The 27,554-nt window shown below is 42.0% G+C and overlaps 1 pseudogene; it reads right to left on the reverse strand.

Moving 5' to 3' along the window:
* Positions 1–196: 196 nt before the first annotated feature.
* On the reverse strand, positions 197–27,100 carry LOC103699717 (annotated as a pseudogene).
* Positions 27,101–27,554: the final 454 nt, after the last annotated feature.

Consider the following 27,554-nt stretch of genomic DNA (forward strand, 5'->3'; position numbering starts at 1 on the left):
CGTGACGACGTCATGCAGGAGCATCAATGAAGTTTTAGAGAGATCAGAGCTTCCATTGGATTGTTAATAGCTCTCCTTCTCTATATGTTAATATATTAAGAGAGAATTATTACATACGTAGTGGTTACGATGATCACGAGGTGATCAACATACCACTAAGGCTATATGCATGTAATATGCTTAATATACGGTACTAAATCCTCCAACAATATTACTTACTATTATTGTTGGCAAAACTTAGCTACAGTGGATAACAATATCTACACCAATGGTAAACTTCCTTCATTATTCCAATCTCTCAAGTTCCCATTTTGCTGAACTCCACTTCTTTGGCACCAACTTCCTCGTCCAGAACTTTCGAAGGCTTCTCAGGCTTGGCTACTTCCAATGGCTTAAAGGTATAAAACCTAGCACAGATGATATAGTACCCAAGGTTGAACACCTGCATTCCAGTCACAAGCCAGTAGTAGTAATCCAACTTCCCCCTGTTGATGTTGTCCTGGAGCCAGTCCCCCTTTTCCTTAGTATAGTCATGAACCAGAGTCACCAGCAAAGTCCCCAGGTAGTTCCCGAGGGATCCCGCAAGCCAGAACAGAGCGGCTGCCGTGCTTCTCATGCTCTCCGGGGACTGATCATAGAGAAACTCCATGTGTGCCACTGACGAGAAGGCGTCAGCGAGCCCGTGGATCGCATACTGAGGCACCAACCAGAAGACACTGATTGGAATGGTCGCGTCCGGCGTATTGAGCAGCCCGTGCTCCGCCGCGACCGCCTTCCGCTTGGTTTCGACAAGAGCTGCAGCAACATTGGCTAAATTGGAGATGGCCAAGCCAATGCCCATGCGCTGAAGGTATGTGATGCCGGAAGGCTTTCCGGTGACCCGACGAGCCACCGGGACGAAGACCCGGTCATAGAATGCTAAGCTGAGGAGCATGGCCATGACTGTGAAGATGGAGATGGTGGCCGGGGGGATTTGAAACTTGGGGGTAAGGTGGCGGTCCATAGAACGTGCCCGTTGGATTGCAAAGGTGTAGCTGTAGGAGGCTGTTGAGAAAAAGTGCCTCGCAACTCGAAACGACTGCAGTTGAATTTCGGCTCAAGTTTGCTTAAAAAGTCTTTGCCAGATGAATGGAGTCGACCCCTAGCATCTAGGAGTTGACTCATGTGAAGCTTGAGTCGACCCCAAGGATGAGAAGATCGACTCACTACATGCCACAGTGAGAAATAGAGAGTTGCAAAGTTCTGAGGCTGCAGGAGTCGACATCACGCTTGGTTGAGTCGACTCCATATTTTCTGGAGTCGACCCCTAGACTGAGGGATCCAACTCTCTCAGTGCCACAGAGAAAGACAGAGAGGTGTTTTTCGGGTTGCCTGCAGCAGTCGACTCAAGCCCTGCAGGAGTCAACTTGAGGTCTGCTCAAGTCGACTCTAAGACTGAAATAGTCGACTCTCTCAGAAAGACAAAGCGTGCCAGTTCTCGATGCCGATCTTTTGAGTCGATCCGAGGATTTCCGAGTCGATCCGAGGATTTCCAAGTCGACTCGAACTTATCAGGAGTCGACCCCTGAAAGTGACGAGTCGACTTCTGATCACGGAATTGATTGAAACGGATGGCAAGATGGACTTTTGACTTAGGGTTTCGTAGGAAAGTTTCCTTATACATTGGAAACATATAAATAAGAGTCTTTTGTGAACCCTATATGTGGTTTTCTTATCTCTCTTGTAAACCCTAGAAGTGTTTGATCTCTCTTGTAAACCCTACTTGTGCAATCTCCAATAGAGAAGACAGATCGTTGTAACCCTTGCTGAATATACTGAAATCTGTGAGTATGATCTTCGTGGACGTAACCCGTATTGGGGTGAACCATGTAAAATTGTTGTCTTCTTTTTCTTGATTCGTCTTTCTGCAGTTTAGATCCAGAAAAGGGAATAGTATGATCTAAAGGTGAGTGTTTTTCATCCCCAACAACTGGTATTAGAGCAATGTTTCCTATGTTCCAATGGCTGACGAAGGAAGTTTGAGGATAGAGAAATTCAACGGACAAAACTTTGGTGTGTGGAAGGTGCAGATGGAGGATTACTTACTCTCAAAGGATCTGGATCTGCCACTGGACGGAGAAGAAGCGAAGCTGACAGACATGCTGACGGAGAAGTGGGAGCGTCTTGATAAGAAGGCGCTCGTCGCTATCCATTTATCCTTGGCATCGGAGATCCTCGCCAATATATCCAAAGTGAAGACTGTAAAAGATTTGATGGACACACTGACCTCAATGTATGATGAGCCAACAAGAGCAAATAAGGTATTCCTGATTCGACGATTGTTTACTTTGAAGATGAGAGATAGTGGGAGTGTTCATTCACATATGAGTGAAATCAACACCCTATGTGCCCAATTGGAATCTATGAAGATCACGTTCACTGATGAGGTGAAGGCGTGGGCTCTTCTAGGTCAGATGCTTGAAAGTTGGGAAAGCTTCATCACAGCAGTTAGTAATTTTCGGGGAAGACTACAACGATGTTTGATGAAGTGGTGGCTCTTATTCTGAGTAAAGAGGCTCGAAGGAAAACCCTAGATCCATCAGCGAGTTCTCTGGAAACGCGCTGACTTTTGAAGAATGTGAAAGGACTTCAAAGAAGGGACAAAGAAATAGGGATGGACGATCCAAGTCTAGAAACAAGTCTAGACCTCTTGGAAAGTGCTGAAATTGTGGGCAGAATGGTCACTTGAGGAAAGACTGTAAAATGCCGAAAAACAACGGTGGTTCTGACACTAAGGCAAGTGCTAATCTAGCCGAAACTGCAAGTGAAGACGATGCCCTGATACTTTCCTGTGCTGTTCATCTGCTGTCGTGGATAGTCGACTCAGGTGCCTCGCTCCATGCTACTGGGAACAAGGCAATCATCTCAAACTATGTTGCAGATGATCACAGCAAGGTGTATCTTGGTGATGGCGATAGTTGCAACATTGTAGGAAAGGAAGATGCTCAGATAAAGACATCAAGTGGGATGACTTTAACTCTAAGAGATGTGCGACATGTACCCAAACTGGCTCGAAATTTGATTTGGGTAAGTTAGTTATCGGATTTGGGGTTTGTGACTACCTTCAATGATGATGCTTGAAGATCACTAAGGGAGCCTTGGTGATTGCTCGAGGCTCCACGTCGGAAACACTATACATGACAACTGATACTAATTCCACCGTCAGTGCTGCAAATCTGACTGTTGATGCAAGGACATGGCACATAAGACTCGGTCACATGAGTTAGAAAGGGATGAATGTGATGATGTCCAAAGAAAAACTGGAAGACCTGAAATCTGTGGATTTGGAATTCTGTGAAGACTGTATATTGTCGAAGCAGAAGAAGGTCAGTTTTTCAAAAGGAGGTAGTACTAAAAAAAATTTTAAGTTAGAACTCATACGTACTGATGTGTGGAGACCAACTCAAGTGGTTTCTCATGAAGGAGCAAGGTACTATATCACGTTCATCGATTACGCTATTTGAAAGCTATGGGTCTACTTCTTGAAGCACAAATCTGATGTATTTAAGAAGTTCAAGAGATGGAAGGCTCTAATAAAGAATAAGACAGATTAGAGATGGAAGTGTCTCAAGTCTGACAACGGAGGCGAATACTGCAGTGATGAGTTTGAGGCTTATTGTGCCTCAGCTGGAATTCGAAGATTGAAGACGGTTTTAGAAACGCCATAGCAAAATCGCGTTGCAGAACGCATGAATCGCACCATCAATGAATGGGCACGGTGCATGAGGCTTCATGTGGGGTTGTCGAAGAGTTTTTGGGCAGAAGCGGTCAGCACAGTAGTGTATCTGATCAACAAAGGACCTTCAATTGCATTGGAGCTTGGACTGTCGGAGGAAGCATGGAGTGGAAAAGAGGTGAAACTATCTCACTTGCATGCTTTTGGTTGCATCTCTTACGTGTTTGATACTGCAGACATAGAACCAAGCTAGATGCAAAGTCAAAGAAGTACATATTCATTGGGTACGGTGGTGATGACTTTGGATACTGGTTCTGGGATGCGACAGGTTGGAAAGTCATCAAGAGCAGAAATATTGTATTCAATGAAGAGGTTCTGTACAAGGTCCTGCAGCAACAGATAGGCCAAGACGCCAAAGCGGTAAAGTCGAAATACGCAGAGCTGGATGATGAAACAATGTCTCGAGACGATGAAGAAGTTGTTGAGCCGATAGGAGAAGTACAACAAGAAGAAAAACCGACAGCTGATATCCCGATTGCTTTGCGTAAGGGTAAAAGAAACATAAAAACTCCATCTAGGTATGCTGATTCCCTATAATACTTGTTGCTTATGTATGGTGGTGAGCCAAAAAGCTACAAGGAGGCTTTGCAGATCGAAGCCAATGACAAGTGGAAGCTTTCCATGGATGATAAAATGGATTTTCTATCATCCAACAGGACGTGGGATTTGGTTTCACTTCCGAAGGGGAAGAGAGCTTTGCACAACAAATAGGTATACAGACTAAAGATTGAACCGGATGGTTCTGAGAGGTTCAAAATGAGAGCTGATATCCCGATTGCTTTGCGTAAGGGTAAAAGAAACATAAAAACTCCATCTAGGTATGCTGATTCCCTATAATACTTGTTGCTTATGTATGGTGGTGAGCCAAAAAGCTACAAGGAGGCTTTGCAGATTGAAGCCAATGACAAGTGGAAGCTTTCCATGGATGATAAAATGGATTTTCTATCATCCAACAGGACGTGGGATTTGGTTTCACTTCCAAAGGGGAAGAGAGCTTTGCACAACAAATAGGTATACAGACTAAAGATTGAACCGGATGGTTCTGAGAGGTTCAAAATGAGACTTGTTGTCAAGGGCTTTCAGCAAAAGGAGGGCATTAATTTTGATGAGATCTTCTCCCCAGTTGTGAAGATGTCTACTATCCTGATGGTGCTGAGTATAGTGGCAGCTAAAGACTTACATCTTGAGCAGCTTGACATCAAGACTGTATTTTTACATGGCGACCTTGAAGAGAAAATCTACATAAAGCAGCCATAAGGATATGTGTGAAGGAAAAGAAAGATTGGGTGTGCCGATTTCAGAAAAGTCTGTACGGGTTAAAACAAGCACCTCGTCAGTGGTACTTGAAGTTTGATCAGTTTATGCTGAAGAATGATTTTCAGAGGTGTAACGGTGATCATTGCTGCTACTTCAAGGGATTGAAGAGCTCATATATCATTCTACTTCTGTATATAGATGATATGTTGGTGGCAAGTGCCAACATGGAAGAAATTGTGAAACTGAAGGAACAACTGTCCCAAAAGTTTTCAATGAAGGATTTGGGTGAAGCCAAGAAAGTTCTTGGGGTGCATATCAGCAGGGATAGGAAGCTTAAAACGTTCAAGTTGTCTCAGGGAGAGTACATTGATAAGGTGCTGAAGCGGTTCTATATGGACGGGGCTAAAGCTGTGAGTACTCCGCTGGGCGCACACTTCAAATTATCTAAGTAGGAGTGTCCTACACAAGATGATCGAGATGAGATAAAGAATGTACCCTACTCATCAGCGGTCGGAAGCTTTATGTATGCCATGGTTTGCACGAGATCGGATATTGCCCATGTAGTGAAAGTAGTGAGCAGATACATGAGCGATCTAGACCAGGAGCATTGGAGAGCTGTGAAGTGGATATTACGGTATCTGAAGGGAACCAGAGACTTACTACTATGCTATGGTGGTTCTTGATGTTTGCTTATATGGTTTTGTGGATTCTAACATGGTTGGAGACATTGATGGTAGAAAGAGTACTATCGGATATGTGTTCACGCTAGGAAGTGCTGCAGTTTTATGGATTTCGAAGCCGCAAAAGATTATAACGTTGTCTACGACCGAGGCCAAATATGTTGCTCTTACTGAAGCGAGCAAGGAGATGGTTTGGTTACAAGGTTTGATGAAAGAGCTTGGCAAGGAGCAAGGCGATGCGAAGTTGTATAGCGACAGCTAGAGTGCTATATATTTGGCAAAGAATGCTGCTTTTCACTCAAGGACCAAACACATTGATATCAAATATTGCTTTATTCGGTCACTCCTCGAAGAAGATCTTTTTCGGCTAGAGAAGATACGTACAATGGACAACCCAGCAGATATGTTGACAAAGGTGGTCACTCTTGAGAAGTTACACATATGTGCATCTTCTGTTGGTCTTCACAGCTAGAAGTGAAGACAAAGGTTCACACACATAGAGGATGATTAGAGATCATAATGTTCATGGGGTTATGGTTGCTTCAGGCTTGTTTCTCAGCAAGTGGAAGATTGTTGAGAAAAGGTGCCTCGAAACTCGAAATGACTGCAGTTGAATTTCAGCTCAAGTTTGCTTGAAAAGTCTTTGCCATATGAGTGGACTCGACCCTAGCATCTAGGAGTCGACTCATGTGAAGCTTAAGTCGACCCCAGGGATGAGAAGATCGACTCGCTACATGCCACAGTGAGAAATAGAGAGTTGCAAAGTTCTGAGGCTGCAGGAGTTGACCTCACGCTTGTTCGAGTCGACTCTAGGTTTTCTGGAGTCGACACCTGGACTAAGGGAGCCGACTCCCTCAGTGCCACAGAGAAAGACAGAGAAGTGTTTTTCGAGTTGCCTACAGGAGTCGACTCAAGCCCTGCGGGAGTTGACTTGAGGTCTGCTCGAGTCGACTCCAAGATTGAAAGAGTCGACTCTCTCAGAAGGACGGAGCGTGCCAGTTCTCAGTGCCGATCTTTCGAGTCGACCCAGCTGCAGTCACCACAAAGATGCCGACCGACCAAATAGGGATCATTCGAATGATGGATTTGAGCTCCTCCATGCGGTGGACCGTTGATAACCTCCAGAGCCTCAGTTGGCCAGACTCTTTGATGTCACCCTCCACCACTACCGCTGCTCGATCCAAAAACCTTCATGCAAGCAGTCTCCACAATCAGTTGAAAGAAATCATCTTCTCCTAATCTTTTCTTATTTTTCAAGAGCCAAATAATTTTTAGTATATTAATCTGTCGAATTGCGGGCACATGCAATACTTTGAATGTCTTTTAATTTTCTTCCCTTGATATTCATAGCTGTAGTGTGTAGTTTATATATTTTTAATTTTGAGAAAACAAACCCAGACTGGAATTTTTTTGATAAAATTTAGTGTTCAGTGGCTTACACAAGCAGGTTGGTGTGACATAGCCTGCCGGTGGTAGAGATATCAGCATCCAGCTCCTTATCCTCGTAGAGGAGACTAGGGTCCTCAGATTTTACCACATTCCTCTTCCTGAAGGCAGCGACCAGGACTTGGGTCAACCTGGTTAATGGGCTCCCCCCGGCTTCATCTTAATGTAGAGAGGACAACCTATCACAAAAGCTATTATAGAGAGGCACATGGCAACGGTGGGAATGCCAAAGCCCCAGCCCCAGCCCACATTCTCCTGGATGTACACTGTTAATATTCAAACATTCAACTGTATATGGTTAATTCAGTTTCAGATGCTCAACTATATCTAGTTAAGTCAACTGTATCTAGTTAAGTCAGTTAGTCAGTTATTTAGTTAACTCTTCTGTTATTCAGTTAAGCAGCTACAGTTTTATGTATAAATATGAGTTGAGTTTATCAATGGAAAGAACACAAGAGAGATTCATTTCATTTTCCCCTGTTCCGAATCTTCTTCTTTTCTTTTCATCGTCTGAAACTTTTCATGGTATCAGAGCAGTAGGCGCTTCCATCATGCTGCTTGGAGGCGATGCAATATGCTAGTTTCCACTTGGATCTTGAAATCCATTCCAAAGGAATGAGCACTAGTGTGATCTACATGGAATCTGCTAGACAAATCTGGATTGATCTAAAGGAAAGGTTTAGCCAAAGTAATGGTCCCAGGATCTATCAGCTACAGAAAACCATATTGTCCATTACTCAGAATAATGGTTCTGTGATCTCATATTTCACAAGGTTGAAGGGGCTTTGGGAAGAGCTAGGGAACTTCAGACCTCAGCAAATTGAGTATCAATCCGAGGAGCAAGTCATGCAGTTCTTGATGGGATTGGATGATTCATACTCAAGCATTCATGGACAGATCCTGCTCATGATCCTTTACCACTAGTCAATAAAGTGTTTGCACTTGTGCTTCAAGAGGAAAGGCAACGAGAGGTGGCTGCTACAACTCAAAACACTGAAGTTACAGCTCCTGCTTTCACCAGTAAGTCTACCTTTAATTCAAATCCTCTTGGCAATCAATCTTTCCACAATCCGACTGCATTCAATTATCCTTCAAGACCCATTCAAAAACGGAGTAATGTAGGCCAAATGCTTAAGAAAAACAGGCCTATATGCAACCACTGTGGTAAACCAGGACATACGAGGGATAAATGTTATTGCCTTCATGGTTTTCCACCTGGTTTTAACTTCACAAAGAGCAAAGGAATAATTCCCACAGTCAACCAGATCTCTGGTACGTCTGCACCAGATCTTGTGTAAGACTTTTCTATTCTCACAATCACTTCGGAACAATGCCAAAGGATTCTTTCCATGCTGAAGTCGTAGTTGCAATCTTATACAGCCAATTCTGCTGCAAGTGTGCCACCAACTGTGCCGTCTGCAAATCAAGTTGGAAAATTGAGGATAGAAAGTAATAATCCTCAAATGCCATCAACCTCTGCATTTGCAAGTAACCACATTAGTCTTTTGAGCACTTCTAATCGAAAACGATCTCAGTTTTCATGGATTATAGATATAGGAGCAACAGATCATATGGTATGTTCCATTTTCCAATTTTCTGAAACTCCAACAAAGGTTAATGCCACTGTTAAGTTGCCCAATGGTGATCAAGTCTCTGTGACACATATAGGGACAGTCAAAGTTTCAGAACATCTAACCTTAACCAATGTGCTTTGTGTACCCTGCTTCTCTTTCAACTTAATTTTAGCAAGCAAGCTTGTAAATGCTCATCATTGTTGCCTAATCTTCCTTGCAAATTCTTGCTTCATACAGGACCTGGTCACTTGGATGATGATCGGAGTGGGGAAGCTTGAAGATGGTCTTTATCATCTTCAATTAAACAAAGGTTCAATTGATTACTCATCCTATTCTGCTGTCCATTCGAATTCTGTTACACATCCTGTTTCTGTGCATTCAGCTACAGTCCCTGTTTCTATTTCCGTTTCTGATTTCTGGCATTATAGACTAGGTCATCCATCTCTTCCTAGGCTTAGTTTACTCAATAAACTTGTACCTGAATTACATGTTGACAAAGAAAGCAAAGATAAGCCTTGTGGTATTTGTTCACTTGCAAAACAACATAGGCTGAATTTGCCCAATTCTGAACATTGCTCTAATTCCATTTTTGAATTGGTTCATTGTGACATTTGGGGGCCTTTCTCAACACCCTTAATTGATGGTTCTAAATATTTTCTTACTATTGTAGATGATTACAGTAGAGCAACTTGGGTTTATTTGATGCATTCTAAATCTCAAACTCAGAAAATTATTCAAACCTTTTATTCCTTTGTTGAAACCCAATTTTCTACCAAAATAAAATCACTTAGATCAGACAATGGATTAGAGTTTGGTATGAGAGAATTTTATGCATCAAAAGGGATATTACATCAGCTTAGTTGTGTTGATACACCTCAGCAAAATGGAGTGATAGAGAGGAAACATCAACACATCCTTAATATTGCTAGAGCGTTAAGATTTCAAGCTAACCTTCCTTTGAATTTTTGGAGAGAATGTGTTCTTACTGCTGTGTACCTTATCAATAGGATACCTACTCCCAAATTGTCTAACAAATCTCCTTATGAAGTGTTATTCTCTTCAAAACCATCCTACTCTCACTTAAGAGTCTTTGGTTTCCTATGTTATGCTTCTACTTTGAAAAGAAATAGGTCAAAATTTGATCCAAGGGCTAGGCAATATATCTTCATTGGTTACCCTCATGGTATGAAGGTTTACAAACTCTATGACATTCAACCTAAATCCACCCTCATTTCTAGGGATGTTGTCTTCTATGAACACAATTTTCCTCTTCAACACACTTCCAACAATTATTCAGTCCCGTATCATGATACGCAGCAGTTTGAATTTCAGTATCATGATACTCTTTTCCTTCCATCATCTACTACTTCACATGATGCTAGTTCCTCTCAAAACAATACTAGTTCCATTGATGCAGCTGCTGTGCCACAAAATTCTGCTGTGCCACAGAATTCTGTTGATAGAGCTGCTGAAGCATCTTTTCCGACTTTACCACTTAAAAGATCTTCTCGAGCTGGGCATCCTCCTACTTATCTTCAAGAGTATCATTGTAACCTAGTTTCAAATGCTTCAAATCCTCAATCAATCATTCAACAATCAAATTTCTGTGCAAAACAAGGCAAACTCCATGATATTTCAAACTTTTTGGGTTATGCAAAGCTTTCTCCATCTCACCGAGTCTTTGCCTTATCTATCCCATCTTTCACTGAGCCAAAGACCTATGCTGAAGCATCCAAACTACCTGATTGGTGTGCTGCCATGAATGCTGAAATCAAAGCCCTTGTTGGTAATAACACATGGACCATTACCACGCTGTCGAAAGGAAAACAAGCAGTAGACTGTAAGTGGGTTTACAAGCAGAAATTTAAATCAGATGGAACTGAAGAAAGGAAGAAAGCAAGACTTGTTGCTAAGGGGTATACACAACAAGCTGGGTTAGATTATCATGATACTTTTTCCCCAGTTGCAAAATTAGTGACAATTAAGACTCTTTTGGCAGTTGCAGCCATTAACAGCTGGTTCTTATATCAACTTGATGTAAATAATGCATTTTTACATGGTGATTTACATGAGGAAGTTTATATGACACAACCACCAGGTTATGAGATACAAGGGGAGAAAAGGGAAAGGTTAGTATGCCGCTTGAATAAATCCATCTATGGTTTGAAGCAGGCTTCAAGACAATGGTTTGAAAAATTGTCCTCTTTCATTATTTCTCATGATTTCATTCAATCTAAGGCTGATTACACTCTGTTCACAAGAAAGAATGGTTGCTCCTACACAGCTATATTAGTTTATGTTGATGACATAATCATTGCTGGTAATGATATATCTTACATCAATCAGTTCAAGAAAACTTAGATCTGCAATTTAAACTTAAGGATCTAGGGAGTCCTTAAGTATTTTCTTGGTCTTGAAGTGGCTAGAAGCTCCAAAGGAATCTCTATTTCTCAATGAAAATATGCTTTAGAGGTATTGAATGATGCAGGATATCTTAGTGCAAAAGCTGCAAAATGTCCTATGGCACAAAATTTAAAACTTAGCAAATATGAAGGGGATCCCATTCCTGATCGTTCAATCTACATAAGGCTTGTAGGGAGATTACTTTATCTTACTATAACAAGGCCTGATCTGACTTATTGTGTACAAGTCTTAAGTCAGTTTCTAGACTCTCCCAAGCAACCACATCTTGATGCAGCTTTTTATGTCTTAAGATATCTGTTGCCCAAGGTGACAAGCCAAGAGGGGGGGGGGGGGTGAATTGGTTTCTTTTAATTTTAACTATCTTACTTGTGTTAAATGATGAGTTAGTGAACTTAAACAAATCACAATGCAAACAACAAGAAGTATAGTGGTTCGGTGCTCTCCTTAGCACCTACGTCCACTCCCCAAGCGACCCCTTGGGAATTCACTATAATCCCGCGGATTACAGTTGGATTGTTTTCCGGGCTCACAATCCAAAAACCTTTACACTTTGGTTTTCCGGGTTCACCAAAAACCTATGTTGGTTTTACGGGCTCACCAACGAACCTATGTTGGTTTTACGGGCTCACCAACGAACCTTTACAATTAGTTTTTCGGGTTCACCAATCAACCTATTCTGTTGGTTTTGCGGGCTAACCAACCAACCTTTACAAGTAGTTTAATAAACAAAGGAAGAAGATTTAAACTCCTAGATGAGCAAATATAATAATATAATCTACAAAGAAGAGTTTAGAGAATAGTTATCGCTTGATATGACTTCTCTCTTCTTTGTCAAGGATGCTTCACTCTTCACGGGTGGATGGAGCTCTTAATGACTCTTTGAATCTGCTCAACCACTTTCTTTTGACTCTTGATGAAGCACTTGGATGAAGAAGATTAGGGCACTTTGTCTTTCTTGTGTACTCTTTGATATTCTTGCAAAAGGATATTCTCTCTAATGAATAGTGCCACTTTAAATAGTTTTCTTCATTCATTGGACAAGCCCCAATGGTTAGAATTCAAAAACTAGCCGTTACTCACTGTTGGAAGGACAAAAAGTACTTCTGCAGAACTAGCCGTTATGCTTCTGCTCGTGTTTGGGTCGGCTCAACCTGTCCTTGGGTCGACCCAACTTTCACTTGGGTCGACTCAAACTTTCCTTGGGTCGACCCTCTCAGAACCACAGAAACTTGCAATTCAGCCTTCCTTCACTTGGGTCGACCTAACATTTCTTTGGGTCGACTCAAGGTTCAGTTGGGTCGACTCAACTTCTTCTTGGGTCGACCCTCTCAGGGTTTCCAGAGAACCTTTTCTGTCATCTGTTCTGTCTTGCCTTTGGGTCGACCCACTCAGGGTTTGGGTCGACTCAAGCTTGGGTCGACTCAACTTTATCTTGGGTCGACCCTCTCAGTATTTCCAGAGAACCATTTTCTGAGTTGTTGAGAAGCTTGATGTTTGGGTCGACTCATGCTTTCCTTGGGTCGACCCAACTTACTGTTCATCTGTGCCATTTTTGCAGAAGTGTGCCAAATGCTTTCTTGATATGCCGGGGTCGACCCAATCAACCTTGGGGTCGACTCAATCCACACTTTGCTGCAACTCAAGGTTAGATTCATCCATATAAACAATGAAATGCATTTTTATATAACTATACGAATATACTGAGAGTAACAGACTTACAAATGAAGTATCGAATTAACTTATAACATACTCTCGATTATTGCTTGTTAATCATCAAAATAACACTATCATCCTCAATCTCCCCCTTTTTGATGATTACAAAATATAGAGTATGAACCTATTGATACTTGTCTTAAAATCAGTTTTAAAAGGGCTCAAGTTGCTGAATTTCAGCTTTTCAAATATGAGAGTGAAGTCTCCCCCTATTTCATCCAAATGTTTCCAATTTGACTTTTTGAATTGCTCCCCCTTTCAATTATATTTCATTAAAGATGAAACTCCAAAAATTTGAGATAAAACATGAGTTTCAGGTTATGTATCGAGGTGTGAAAGGTGCGTGCCAAATTCTGAAATTCTATGTGCCAAATTCTGAAATTTAATAGAAATTTTAGATTTGATTGTTCTCATTGTTACAGATTGCTCCCCCTAAAATGTATATGCTTTCTCATTATAATTTTCAATTTGTTTTACAAGTTATTTCTCTTTTCTTACACAACTTATTTCACAACTTATTTCTCTTTCTTTACTTCTCCCCCTTTTTGTTATCATCAAATAGGTGCATGGGAATAGATACAATAAGTGACAAACATTCAAACTTCATTGATCAAAATAGGAACATTTTAGTACAATAATGCCAAAAACAAAAGCAAATACAATGTTCCTCAATCAAAGTTCAAAGTACATGATAAACACAAAATACGTATGAGAACTAGATACCTATCCTAGGCTCTAAACAGAAATACTAATATCAGCCTAGGGAGTATCTAATGGCTGGGATCTAGTCCTCATCCTCCTAGTGTACGTGGCGAGGGGAGGTCGAGCCTGATGAGACTGAGTCTGGCGTGGAGCACGATGAGCTGGATGACTCTGTGCCGAAATCTCTGACTCAGCTCCTGTGGCACAGATGGTCGATGAACCTCTCTCTCTCTCCGTAGAGCTCCTATCTGCTCTCTCAGATCACTGATCTCAGCAGTCATGACATCGAGTCTGCTCATCAGCCTATCAGAGAAAATCCTCGTCTGAGCTGATATAAGCTCAGTCATCCTACTCCAATACTCATCTGTGTCTCCCGCAGGAACAGATGACGAAGGTCCAGCCTCTGAAGGTGCAGTAGGATGATCCATATGCTCCTCATCCTCAGGGATAGGGTCTCCAATATCTGGTGCATCACCCTCTGGTGCATCACCCTGAATCCCTGCTCCAGTATGAACCCACTGCCCGTTCACTTTCTCATAGCCCATGCGTATAAGTGATCGTGCAGTGTATGTATCAGTATGAAGTAGCTGCCTGGAGATCTCCCCCTCGACAGATATGTCGTGCTGTCGGAAGATCAAGGTGAGTATCATACCATAAGGCAGAGATACTCTGGAGTTGCAGATCACCTTCCTCATCTGCCTCAGGATCATGGCCGGGAGATTCAGGGGAATACCCTGAATAATATGCTCCATCATTACTAGATCTCGCTCTGTGATGAGATCAAATCTCCCGCTCTTCGGAAATAAAATCTTATTTATGATACTGAGCAATAACCTCATTTCAGCAGAAAGAGAGCTAGCTATTACCTTCTCAGAAAAGTCGAAGTTTTCATTTTCCATTATCAACTGTAGGGCTCTCATCTTATTTTCAGGCTTTTCTGGAGTGGCTCCTTCACATGGAAGATGAAGTAGCTCACTCAAACTCTCCTCAGAAACTCGAACCCTAACTCCTCGAACTTCCAAAATAAGCCCTCCCATTCCAGTTTTGAGGAAGGCATAGAACTCCCGAACTAATCCGGGATAGATCATCACATCTAGGGAGCAAAGATACTCCCAACCTTGCCTTTGGATCCATTCCCTCAAACGGAACCCTTCTTGATCAAATAACTCGGAATGGATCCTTCTCCCTGTTGTAACTGGTCTCCCCGCAAATCTTGCAAGTATTACTGAGGGGGAAGGAGGAGGAGGTGGCTCTGCACGTGCCTCACGTTGTGGAGACACTGTAGATGGCTCCGTAGCATGTCTTTCCTCACGTTGGATCCGTGAGACTCTTCCGGATCTCTTGGCTACGGCTCTTTTGGGTCCCATTTCTCCAAGATCTTAAAGTAATCTACTGTTTGGAGATGATTGGAGGAGTTTGGAGAGTGGGAAATAGGGTTTTCAGAAGAGGACAAGGGCAAACAGTGCCCTAAAAGAGCTCTCGGGTCCCCCTTTTAATAGTGGGGTCCCGACATTGGGTCGACTCAAGAATTTTCTTGGGTCGACTCAACGTTGGGTCGACCCTATTCTGGGTTGGGTCGACCCAAGTTCAGAATTTTTTTTTTATTCCTTTTTGCTTCTAAAAATTTTCTTGCTTCTAATCCTTATAAATTCTTTCTGGGACAATGATACATGAGTAGGGAATCTATATATGACAAGTTTGACTCATGTTTCATGAGTTTTTAGAAATGGGAGGAATGTATCATGAGACAGCTTGCTCCCTTTTATATCTCTTCAATAAAAAGGATCACATATGCCTAATTCCCTCCTTAGCATGCAGAATCTATCTTCACTCAAGGGTTTTGTGAATATGTCGGCTAATTGTTTTTCAGTGCATATATGCTCAATACATATGTTTCCATTTTGCACATGATCCCTAATAAAATGATATCGTATTTCTATGTGTTTGGCTTTAGAATGCTGAACCGGATTTTTAGTAAGATTGATGGCACTAGTATTATCACACTTAATAGGAATATTATCTAGCTTAACTCCATAGTCCTCTAGTTGTTGCTTAAGCCATAGTACTTGAGCACAACAACTACCAGCAGCTATATATTCAGCTTCAGCTGTTGACAGTGCCACTGAATTCTGCTTTTTGCTAAACCATGATACTAAGTTGTTTCCTAAGAATTGACATGTACCACTAGTGCTCTTCCTATCTAATTTGCATCCAGCAAAATCAGCATCTGAGTATGCAAGCAAATCTAGACACGAGTCTCTTGAGTACCATAATCCTATATTCGTAGTTCCTTTTAAATATCTAAGGATTCTTTTAACAGCACTTAAATGTGACTCCTTAGGATCTGATTGGTATCTAGCACATATTCCTACACTAAATACGATGTCTGGTCTACTAGCAGTAAGGTAGAGCAAGGATCCAATTAGTCCTCTATAAAGCTTAATATCAATACTCTTCCCTTTTTCATCTTTGTCTAGCTTACTAGTAGGATTCATTGGAGTACCTACTCCCTTATGATTTTCATTCCCAAACTTCTTTAGTATTTCCTTTGTATACTTAGTTGGATGAATGAAAATGCCTTCTTTAGTTTGTTTGAGTTGTAATCCTAGAAAGAAACTTAGTTCTTCCATCAAACTCATTTCGAATTCTCCATGCATTAAATCAGCAAATTCTTTGCAAAGAGTATCATTTGTGGCACCAAAGATTATGTCATCTACATATATTTGTACCACTAATAGATTTTTGGTCTTTCTTTTGAGAAATAGTGTTTTATCTACATTTCCTCTACTAAAGTCATTATTAAGCAGAAATTTGCTTAATCGATCATACCAAGCCCTAGGTGCTTGCTTTAATCCATATAATGCCTTATGTAGTTTAAACACATGATTTGGCAATTCATGATTCTCAAAACCAGGAGGTTGCTCTACATATACTTCTTCCTCAATAAAACCATTTAAGAATGCACTCTTTACATCCATTTGATATAATTTAAAATTCATGAAACATGCAAATGCTAGAAATAGTCTAATGGCCTCTAATCTAGCTACAGGAGCAAATGTTTCATCAAAATCTATTCCTTCTTCTTGATTGTATCCCTTAGCTACAAGTCTAGCTTTATTTCTTATAACTAACCCATTTTCATCTAATTTATTTCTAAAGATCCATTTTGTTCCAATTACTGAATTATGTTTTGGTCTTTCAGTTAATGTCCATACATTACTTCTTTTGAATTGATTTAATTCTTCTTGCATGGCATTTATCCAATTAGTATCTTTTTCAGCTTCTTCATAAGTCTTAGATTCTAATTGTGAAACAAAAGCAAGATAATCATTTAAATTTCTAAGAGATGATCGAGTTCTTACCCCTTGAGATGGATCACCAATGATTAAGTCTTTAGGGTGTCCATATGCATACCTCCATTCCTTTGGCAAGTTTTGAGATTGTGGTGGCACGCAATCATCTCCCTTATCTTGAATTGGCACGTCATCAATATTCAACTTTTCAAAGTCGATAATTCCTGTATCATCATCAAGAATATTTTCTTTCCTAGCAGACTCACTATCAGACTCATCAAATATGATATTAACTAACTCTTCCACTACAAGAGTTCTTTTATTAAATACTCTGTATGCCCTGCTAGATGTGGAGTATCCTAAGAAGATACCTTCATCTGACTTGGCATCAAATTTACTTAGATCCTCCTTGCCATTGTTTAAGATGAAACATCTACATCCAAATACTCTAAGATATTTAGCAGTTGGTTCTTATTCTTCCAAAGTTCATAAGGAGTTTTCTTGGTTATTGGTCGTATTAAAATCCGATTTAGAATATGGCAAGCAGTGTTTATAGCTTCAGCCCAAAAGTACTTTGGAAGATTTGACTCACACAACATCGTGCGTGCCATTTCTGCCAATGTCCTGTTTTTCCTTTCAACAACCCCATTTTGTTGAGGCGTTCTAGGTGCTGAGAATTGATGTGAAATACCATTTTTATTACAAAATTCTTTAAAGTGTTGATTTTCAAATTCAGTACCATGATCACTTCGAATTGCTACTAAGGTGAGCTTCTTTTCATTTATGATATTACTATATAGTTTCAAGAATTCTGAAAATGCTTCATTCTTATGTGCCAAAAATGAAACCCATGTATATCTTGAGAAATCATCTACAATTACTAGTCCATATTTCTTCCCTCCTAGACTCGCAGTTCTAGTGGGTCCAAATAAATCCATGTGTATGAGTTCAAAAGGCCTAGTTGTTGATACTATATTCTTTGATTTGAAAGATGATTTAGTTTGTTTTTCCAATGAGCATGGTCCACAGATTTTGTCTTTTTTAAAAATCAGTTTTGGCACATCTTTTATTAATTCCTTCTTGACTAGTTTTGATATTAATTCCATACTAGCATGTCCTAGTCTACGATGCCAAAGCCAACTTGTTTCATTTTTCTTTTCTTCATTAGTAATTAAGCATAATCCATTTTTCTTGCCTAAATCATGAAGATCTACCAAGTAAATATTTCTTTGCCTTTGTCCTACAAGTACAATGCTATTATCTTTAGGATTTGTGATTATGCATACTGATGCTTCAAATGTGACTTTAAACCCTTTATCACAAAAATGACTTATGCTAAGCAGGTTATGTTTCAAACCCTTAACTAATAAGACATTTTCTATAAAAATGGATGGAGTAATGAAAATTTTACCCTTTCCAATGATATGTCCTTTACCATTGTCTCCATAGGTTACTACTCCACCCTTCTTTGATTCCAAGGTGACAAATTGGTCTACGTCACTGGTCATGTGTCTTGAACAGCCGCTATCTAGATACCATCGTTTTTCCACTTTATCAGCTGCAAGATACCCCTGCAATCAAGATCAAGAAAGAGCTTTAGGTACCCAAACTATGTTGGGTCCTTTAGGGTTAGTACTTGATGTTCCTTTTGGAACCCAAACTTTCTTGAATTTAATCTTATGATTATTACTTAATTTGTTTTGACTGGACTTTCTATAGTTACATTCATATGCTTTATGTCCTAATTTATTGCAGCAATGACAAGTAATATTTTCATTTTTAGCTTTTACAAAAATGTTCTTTAAGAATTTTTGTTTTCTATTTGTTTTATATCCTAATCCAGCCTTATCATATACAGCTTTTTGACTATCAAGAATCATATTTAATTTGGTAGAACTAAGTGTAAACTTATCTACTAAGAATTTATATTTTTCAGCATCTTCTTTTAACTTGATATTTTCAGCAATTAGATTCTTGGTTTCATTTGTAAGTTTCCTACTTAATGTTTCATAGTTATGAGATAGTTTTAACTTATCTTTGATAAGAGATTGATTTTCTTCTTTTAGAACTTTATTTTTATTGATAAGTTTCTTATGTTCTTCCATGAGTTCTAAGAATGCATCATGTAATTCATCAACAGTAAAATCACATTCAAGTTCAGAATCTACCTCATCGTCATTGGCCATATGACACATTTGGGCCGTCTCTTGATGATCTTCCTCTTCCGAACTTGACTCCTCACTTTCACTCCATTCAGCCATGAAGTTCTTCTTTTTCAGTTTTCTTGCCATTCATTTCAAATTTGGGCAATCTATCTTATAATGCCCGGATTTGTTACACTCATAACAAATAGGAGTTTCTTTTTCCTTTTCTTTGTCCTTACCCTTTTCTTTGCTTGAGCTACCTTTGAGGAAGGGTTTCTTTTTATATAATCTGTTCTTACCTCTCATAAATTTTCTGAATTTTCTTCCAAGCATAGCCATCCCTTCTTCATCAAATTCATCATCATCATCTGAATCTTCCGATTCAGTTTGTTGTTTAGGGGTGGTAGTCTTTAGGGCAATGGGCTTTCTTCTCTTGACCTCATCTTCCGAATTTTGCCTCATTGTCAACTCATGGGTCATGAGTGATCCTAGAAGTTCCTCTAATTGCAGTGTGTTGAGGTCCTTAGCTTCCTGAATTGCGGTTACCTTGGCCTCCCAAATTCTTGGTAGAGACCTGAGAATTTTTCGCACCAATTCAGAGTTAGTGTAAGACTTTCCTAAACTCTTAAGCCCATTTATAATTTCAGTAAAACGAGTAAACATATCAGTTATGGACTCAGTAGATTCCATTTTAAACAATTCATACTTGTGTACTAATATGTTTATTTTTGACTCCTTAACTTGATTGGTCCCTTCATGAGTGACCTCAAGTTTGTCCCAAATTTCTTTAGCAGAGATGCAAGTAGATATTCTATTAAATTCACTTACATCTAATGAGCAATAAAGTACATTTATAGCTTTTGCATTTAACTGTGCCAATCTTCTATCACTTTCATTCCAATCCATTTCTGGTTTGGGTATGATAGTGCCCTCTATATTAAGTGTGGGTGTGTGAGGCCCTCTAGTAATGATGTACCATAATTCATAGTCTAAAGCTTGAATGAATATCCTCATCCTAGCTTTCCAATATGTGTAGTTTGTGCCATTAAATAGAAGTGGTCTATTTGTGGATTGCCCCTCACTCATAGAACATCTCACTTGGGTTGTCATGATCTTTAACTCTTGATTGTGAGATCAATGAGTACTATTGGAGCACCTTGCTCTGATACCACTTGTTGCCCAAGGTGACAAGCCAAGAGGGGGGGTGAATTGGTTTCTTTTAATTTTAACTATCTTACTTGTGTTAAATGATGAGTTAGTGAATTTAAACAAATCACAATGCAAACAACAAGAAGTATAGTGGTTCGGTGCTCTCCTTAGCACCTACGTCCACTCCCCAAGCGACCCCTTGGGAATTCACTATAATTTCGCGGATTACAGTTGGATTGTTTTTCGGGCTCACAATCCAAAAACCTTTACACTTTGGTTTTCCGGGTTCACCAAAAATCTATGTTGGTTTTACGGGCTCACCAACGAACCTATGTTGGTTTTACGGGCTCACCAACGAACCTTTACAATTGGTTTTCCGGGTTCATCAATCAACCTATTCCGTTGGTTTTGCGGGCTAACCAACCAACCTTTACATGTAGTTTAATAAACAAAGGAAGAAGATTTAAACTCCTAGATGAGCAAATATAACAATATAATCTACAAAGAAGAGTTTAGAGAATGGTTATCGCTTGATATGACTTCTCTCTTCTTTGTCAAGGATGCTTCACTCTTCACGGGTGGATGGAGCTCTTAATGACTCTTTGAATCTGCTCAACCACTTTCTTTTGACTCTTGAATGAAGCACTTGGATGAAGAAGATTAGGGCACTTTGTCTTTCTTGTGTACTATTTGATATTCTTGCAAAAGGATGTTCTCTCTAATGAATAGTGCCACTTTAAATAGTTTTCTTCATCCATTGGACAAGCCCTAATGGTTAGAATTCAAAAACTAGCCGTTACTCACTGTTGGAAGGACAAAAAGTACTTCTGCAGAACTAGCTGTTATGCTTTTGCCTGTGTTTGGGTCGGCTCAACCTGTCCTTGGGTCGACTCAAACTTTCCTTGGGTCAACCCTCTCAGAACCACAGAAACTTGCAATTCACCCTTCCTTCACTTGGGTCGACCCAACATTTCTTTGGGTCGACTCAAGGTTCAGTTGGGTCGACTCAACTTCTTCTTGGGTCGACCCTCTCAGGGTTTCCAGAGAACCTTTTCTGTCATCTGTTCTGTCTTGCCTTTGGGTCGACCCACTCAGGGTTTGGGTCGACTCAAGCTTGGGTCGACTCAACTTTATCTTGGGTCGACCCTCTCAGTATTTCCAGAGAATCATTTTCTGAGTTGTTGAGAAGCTTGATGTTTGGGTCGACTCATGCTTTCCTTGGGTCGACCCAACTTACTGTTCATCTGTGCCATTTTTGCAAAAGTGTGCCAAATGCTTTCTTGATGTGCCGGGGTCGACCCAATCAACCTTGGGGTCGACTCAATCCACACTTTGCTGCAACTCAAGGTTAGATTCATCTATATAAACAATGAAATGCATCTTTATATAATTATACGAATATACTGAGAGTAACAGACTTACAAATGAAGTATCGAATTAACTTATAACATACTCTCGATTATTGCTTGTTAATCATCAAAATAACACTATCATCCTCAATATCTAAAGGGAACACCAGGGCAAGGCTTGTTTTTTCCTTCAAATTCTGAGCTACACTTGAAAGCATTTTGTGATGCAGATTGGGGAGCTTGTTCTGACACTCGACGATCTGTCACAGGCTTTTGCATCTTTCTTGGAAATTCACTTATATCATGGAAATCCAAGAAACAACATACTGTATCAAGGTCTTCAGCAGAAGCTGAGTATCGGTCCATGGCATCCACTTGTTGTGAGCTCACTTGGCTGATTAGTCTCCTTCATGATCTCAATGTTTCACACCCAAGAGCAGCTTTGTTATTTTGTGATAATACGGCGGCCTTACATATTGCTGCTAATCTGGTGTTTCATGAAAGGACCAAGCACATCGAAATTGATTGTCACATCGTGCGAGACAAGATACAGTCCGGAGTGGTTCGAACTTTGCATGTTCCTGGTGTTATGCAACTTGCTGACTTATTGACTAAAAGCCTTGGAATTGCTAGATTCCATACTTTATTTAGCAAGATGGGTGTTCATAATTTACACACTCCATCTTGAGGGGGAGTGTTAATATTCAGACATTCAACTGTATATGGTTAATTCAGTTTCAGATGCTCAACTGTATCTAGTTAAGTCAACTCTATCTAGTTAAGTCAGTTAATCAGTTATTTAGTTAACTCTTCTATTATTCAGTTAAGCAGCTACAGTTTTATGTATAAATATGAGTTGAGTTTATCAATGGAAAGAACACAAGAGAGCTGCTTGCTCATTCTTTTTTTTTTTTTTTTTTTTTTTGATCAAAACGGTATTTCATTCATATACCACTAACGTGAATACAACCAGACATATCAAAGAAAAGTAAACAAAATAAGGCGTGTGGAACGCCATCCAACCTAGCCCAGAAAACCTCCCCGGTATGCCGGGCAACATAAGAGGCGACCCAATCTGCTGCACTATTCGCCTCTCGGTAAGCATGGACAACCTGACAAGAAATCAGCTCCCGCACCAAGCTCCGGGTATCCCGTATCAGGGGATGGCCATCACCGTATATGTCCACACCACAAATCCAGTCAATCACCACAGAACAGTCACCCTCGAGAACGAGTCTCTCTGCCCCCAGAACTCGTCTCGCAAACCAAACACCCTCCCAAGCAGCCTGCAGCTCTGCTCCCACCGCCGAAACGCCAAAAGTGCTCCGTCCCCCCGCAGCAATAAAAGTACCCCGATGGTCCCTGATAACAAAACCCACGCCCCCAGAGGTGCCATCCTCCGCCGAGCCACCGTCGAAATTCACCTTGAGATAACCGGGGGGTGGGGGTACCCAAGAAAAGTAACTGAACCTGGACGCTGAAACAGCAGTGCAGGTACCCCAGATGTCCCTAGTCCTCCCAGGTGGAGCCGACGTGGTCAATGTAGATGTCTCAGCTGCCTGCCTCAGAGCTCTCTCCATCACAGCCCGTGGGGTCAGCCGCCCACCCTCGAATAGACGATCATTCCTGGCTAGCCATATGTGATAGGCTAGATAAGCCACAATGGAACCGGTCTCAGCCTCCCTCGGCCTACGAATAGACTCACTCAAGAACCGGAGCATATCCTCCACCGACTCCCATAAAGGTGGTAGTAGCGCCGAGGCCAATCTCCAACACTGCATAGCTACAGGACATCGAAGGAGGACGTGGCCGACCGTCTCCTCAGCATCCAGACATACCTCGCATAGTGAGCCCATCCTCATCCCCCGCCGGGCCAATACACTCCTGGTCGGAAGGCAACCCCAGGCTACCTTCCAAATGAAGAGCGCCACCCGGGGATGCACCCTCATCCTCCATATCCATCCACCATCAATCCGCCTCTCCGGCTCCCGCCTAGTCCACGCATGAATATCCCTGGCACGTACCCGCGATCGGCCCGTCGGTAACCAGACCAGTCTGTCAGGCTCCGCCCGGGATGGGATCGGTAATGCCAGAATCCTCTCCACAAGCTGCTCCCCAAATGTCTCCCGAATGAACACCTCATCCCAGCTCCCCTCCTCCGGTACAAGTAGATCGCCAACACGACGTTCCAGCTGCCTGCTCGTATCCACCATGACCGGTAGCCTGCTAATCGGTAACTCAGTCACCCAGCTATCCTCAAGGATATCCACAGACATACCATCCCCGACAGCCCACCGGATGGCCGGAAGCACCAACGGAGCCCTAACACTGATCTCCCTCCAGATAGGGGAATGGAGCCGTCCCGCCCTAATGCCAACCGTCAATGCCCCGTACTTAGCCCTCATCAGTGAGGACCATAAACTCTCAGGCTCCAACAAGAGGCTAGCTGCTAGCCGCAGAATCGATGCCTCCCGTCGCGCCACCAATGACGGCACACCCAAGCCACCATGTTTGACCGGCTGACAGACCACCTCCCAAGCCACTAGATGTACCCTGCCTCTATCACCACGCCTCCCCCAGATAAAGTCCCTGATGAGCCGCTCAACTGACCTCAATGAAGCTACGGGAGGAACAGTATGGGATACAAGATATACCGGAATAGCACTAAGAACTGACCGTGCCAATGTGACTCTGCCCATCATGGATAGTGAATGCATCTGCCACCCCTCCAGCCTGTGCCTAATGTTATGCTCAAGAGAACTGGTATCTCCACTGCGCATGCGTCGCCCAAGTATCGGCACACCCAAATAAGTCAAGGTGCCCTCCTGCTCACCCACACCCAGAGTCTCCATAATTCCGGCCTTTATCTGAACCTTGGTCTTTGGACTGAAAAAGATAGACGATTTGTTCAAGTTGACCCGTTGTCCAGAAGCCGAGCAATAAGCATAGAGGGTCCTCCGGATCACATGGGCATTCTGCCTGGTCGCCCTAGCCAACAGCAAACAGTCATCAGCAAAGAGTAGATGGGAGATCGGCACAGCCCCCTGCACTGGCCTATAAGCCTCCAGAGTCTGTGTGTCCACTGCTACTCGAAGAGCTCTGGATAATGCATCTGCACAGATAATGAAAAGCAAGGGAGACAGCGGACACCCCTGACGAAGACCAACCGAAGCATCAAAAAAGTGTGAAGGTGAACCATTAACCAGAATGGAGAAGGATGGCCCCCTCACACAGCCCATGATCCACCTGATCCACATCTCATGGAAGCCAAAGCTCTGTAAGGAATGTCGAAGAAAATCCCAGCACATCCTATCATATGCCCTCTCCATATCAAGCTTGACCCCCATAAGACAGCGCCGCACTGGAGCCTTCACCAGGTCAAACATGAACTCCTAGGCAATAAGGACATTATCTGATATGTTCCTCCCCCCAATAAAAGCACCCTGCTCTGGACTGATGATTCTGGGTAAAATCCCTCTCATTCTAATTGCCAAAATCTTAGCTGTAATCTTATATAAAGTAGAACAAAGGCTAATAGGCCTAAAGTGGCCAGGCTCAGTAGCAACCTGGCGCTTGGGGATCAAAGTAATAAAAGTCCTCTGCCACTCCGGGCTCATCTCCGCCGTGCTAAAAAACTGCTGAATGGCCTCAATAACATCAAGGCCGACAATCGACCAATACCTACGGAAGAACACGGGCGGAAAGCCATCCGGTCCGGGCGCCTTGTCCCCCTCCAGGGACCACACTGCCTCCTGAATCTCCCGTCCCGATACCGGTCTGATCAGTGCTAAAGAGTCCTCATCGGAGACCCCCTCAGGAGATAAGGGTAGCTCAGTAAATATTCCACTCCCTGTCCGCTCCGTCCACCTAGTCCTGAAGAACTGCTCAAACACCCTGCAAATCATAATCGGGTCCTCTATAGCCTGTCCATCCTCGTCCCTGATAGATCTGATCCTATTCCGCTGTCTTCTGATCAATGTAGACTGATGAAAGAACTTTGTGTTCCTGTCCCCTTCCTGAATCCACTGTACTCTTGACTTCTGCCTCCAAAAGATCTCCTGTTGGCTAAGAAGAGCATCATGCATAGATAGGAAGGATCTCAACTCCGATAACTCCACATGTGATAAACCTCCTGCTTGCTCATTCTTTCATTCATTTCATTTTCCCCTGTTCCGAATCTTCTTCTTTTCTTTTCATCGTCTGAAACTCTTCATACACCACCACAGTCAAGGCCAAGAGTACAGGCATCCCCATGCTGAAGAAGTAAAGGTTAAAGAAGTTCCACTTGTGGCCGGCCTCCCCCTGGAGTTCGACCTGGTCGGCCCCGAAGGCCACGACGCAGGGACGGATGCCGCCAGAGCCAATGGATGTGCAGAGGAGTGAGAGGTAGAGAACTGCGAGCTGCCATGACGACGCTTGCCGGAATGGTTGTTGAGGGGAACAGGGTGGCGGGCGGAGCGACGGGAGGACGGCTGATATGGTGAGGGTCATCATTCCAAGCTGATAGATGATGGAGCCTACAGTTATGGTCCAGAAGCGGCCGGCGAAGGAGTCGGCGATCAGGGCGCCGACGATAGGTGTCAGGCTTGACGTGCCACCAAAGTTGGTGAGGGTGTTTGAGGCCTGAACCAGAGGCATGTGAAGCTGCTGGGTTAAGTATGTGATCTTGTTTGCACTGAATCCCGAGGTGGCAAATCTGTCGCAGATTTCATTTGCTGCATGGAAGTATAATTTGAGCAATCTTAGAAATATGAAAGGAGATTGATGTCCTTTAAGCTCCATGAAAATAGTTGAATACTACTAATGGAACGAACTATAATATAAAGTTTGTCAAAGTTTTTTCTTTTCTTGATTATGTAAAAACTTGTTAAAGTTGAGATCACTTCCCGGGGATGATGAAACCAAGTCGTAAACACCAGATATCATGACGACGCATCTGTTTCTAATTCCTTCTATTAAGAGGAACAGAGAAAACAGAGCATGACTACATAAAGTTTCCCATGAATTGAAGTTAGAAAGAAAGGAGTAAAAAATATTATTTTCGTACCATTAATCCTAAATTATACATCATGAACTTAGAGCGCAAGACAAAATCCCCAAAGCCCATAAACTTTACAGCTGAGCCCCAAATACTAATTTGAAGGAGCGAGATGTGCAATACCATAGAACTCACCCATTGTCAAGCAGAGGAGATCAATAATGAGAGAGACTAATAACGGCATTCAATCTTTAAAATGGCATGATTTATGGAACTATGATAGACAGTGATTGAGGATGATGTTAGACTCCTACTCAGTGCTCAAATCAAGTTACAATCCGATTCCTTGCAGCAAAAAAGAAACAAGAACCCAGAAAACGGAGAGTCTAAATAAACAACACAAATTTACCAACTAGTGAAGTTGAGAATAACTACTTGTATCATATATAGTTCACCTAGTATAAATGGCATGGTCTTGAGACCACCCTGCTTCCTCTCCTTCTCTCTTCCATCCTCAGCCATTGCTCACAGATAGAACTGTCCAACCTCCCCCAGTAGAAGAGTAACAATGCTTAAGGCCTTGGCCAATGTGTGACTCTCCTTACCTTGAGCATATGAGTGGCGGTGCCATCTCTATATAGAGAGACTCCACTACTATTAAACGAAGATACCCCTCCCCTGCAAGGGTGAAGGACTAGAGACAAAGTATGTCCACGCATGTCCTACGACACCATGAACTCTTGTCCAACATCACTATTATGGTCCAGCCTGGTACGCGTGTTTCGGGCCCATGGAGCCATGGACAAAGGAACGAGATGAACGGTCACGGTCTTTAGCGATTCATGGCCCTTTAATTAATTTATTTCGGCAGTAGGTACGTGTTCTGGAAAAGCTAAAGCACTTAGCTTTTGTTTGGCAGCAATTGTACTGCAGAGCCATGGATACCCCACGCTGTGGTGTGAGTTAGGCTCAGACACTGGATTGGCATATTAAAGTGGGCGCTTTTCTATTGTTAGAATGCCAAAATACATCATTTTCTTGCACTAGACTGGATATTCATAGTGTCATTA

The sequence above is a fragment of the Phoenix dactylifera genome, unplaced genomic scaffold, assembly GCF_009389715.1.
Source record: "Phoenix dactylifera cultivar Barhee BC4 unplaced genomic scaffold, palm_55x_up_171113_PBpolish2nd_filt_p 000522F, whole genome shotgun sequence".
Lineage (NCBI taxonomy): Eukaryota > Viridiplantae > Streptophyta > Magnoliopsida > Arecales > Arecaceae > Phoenix > Phoenix dactylifera.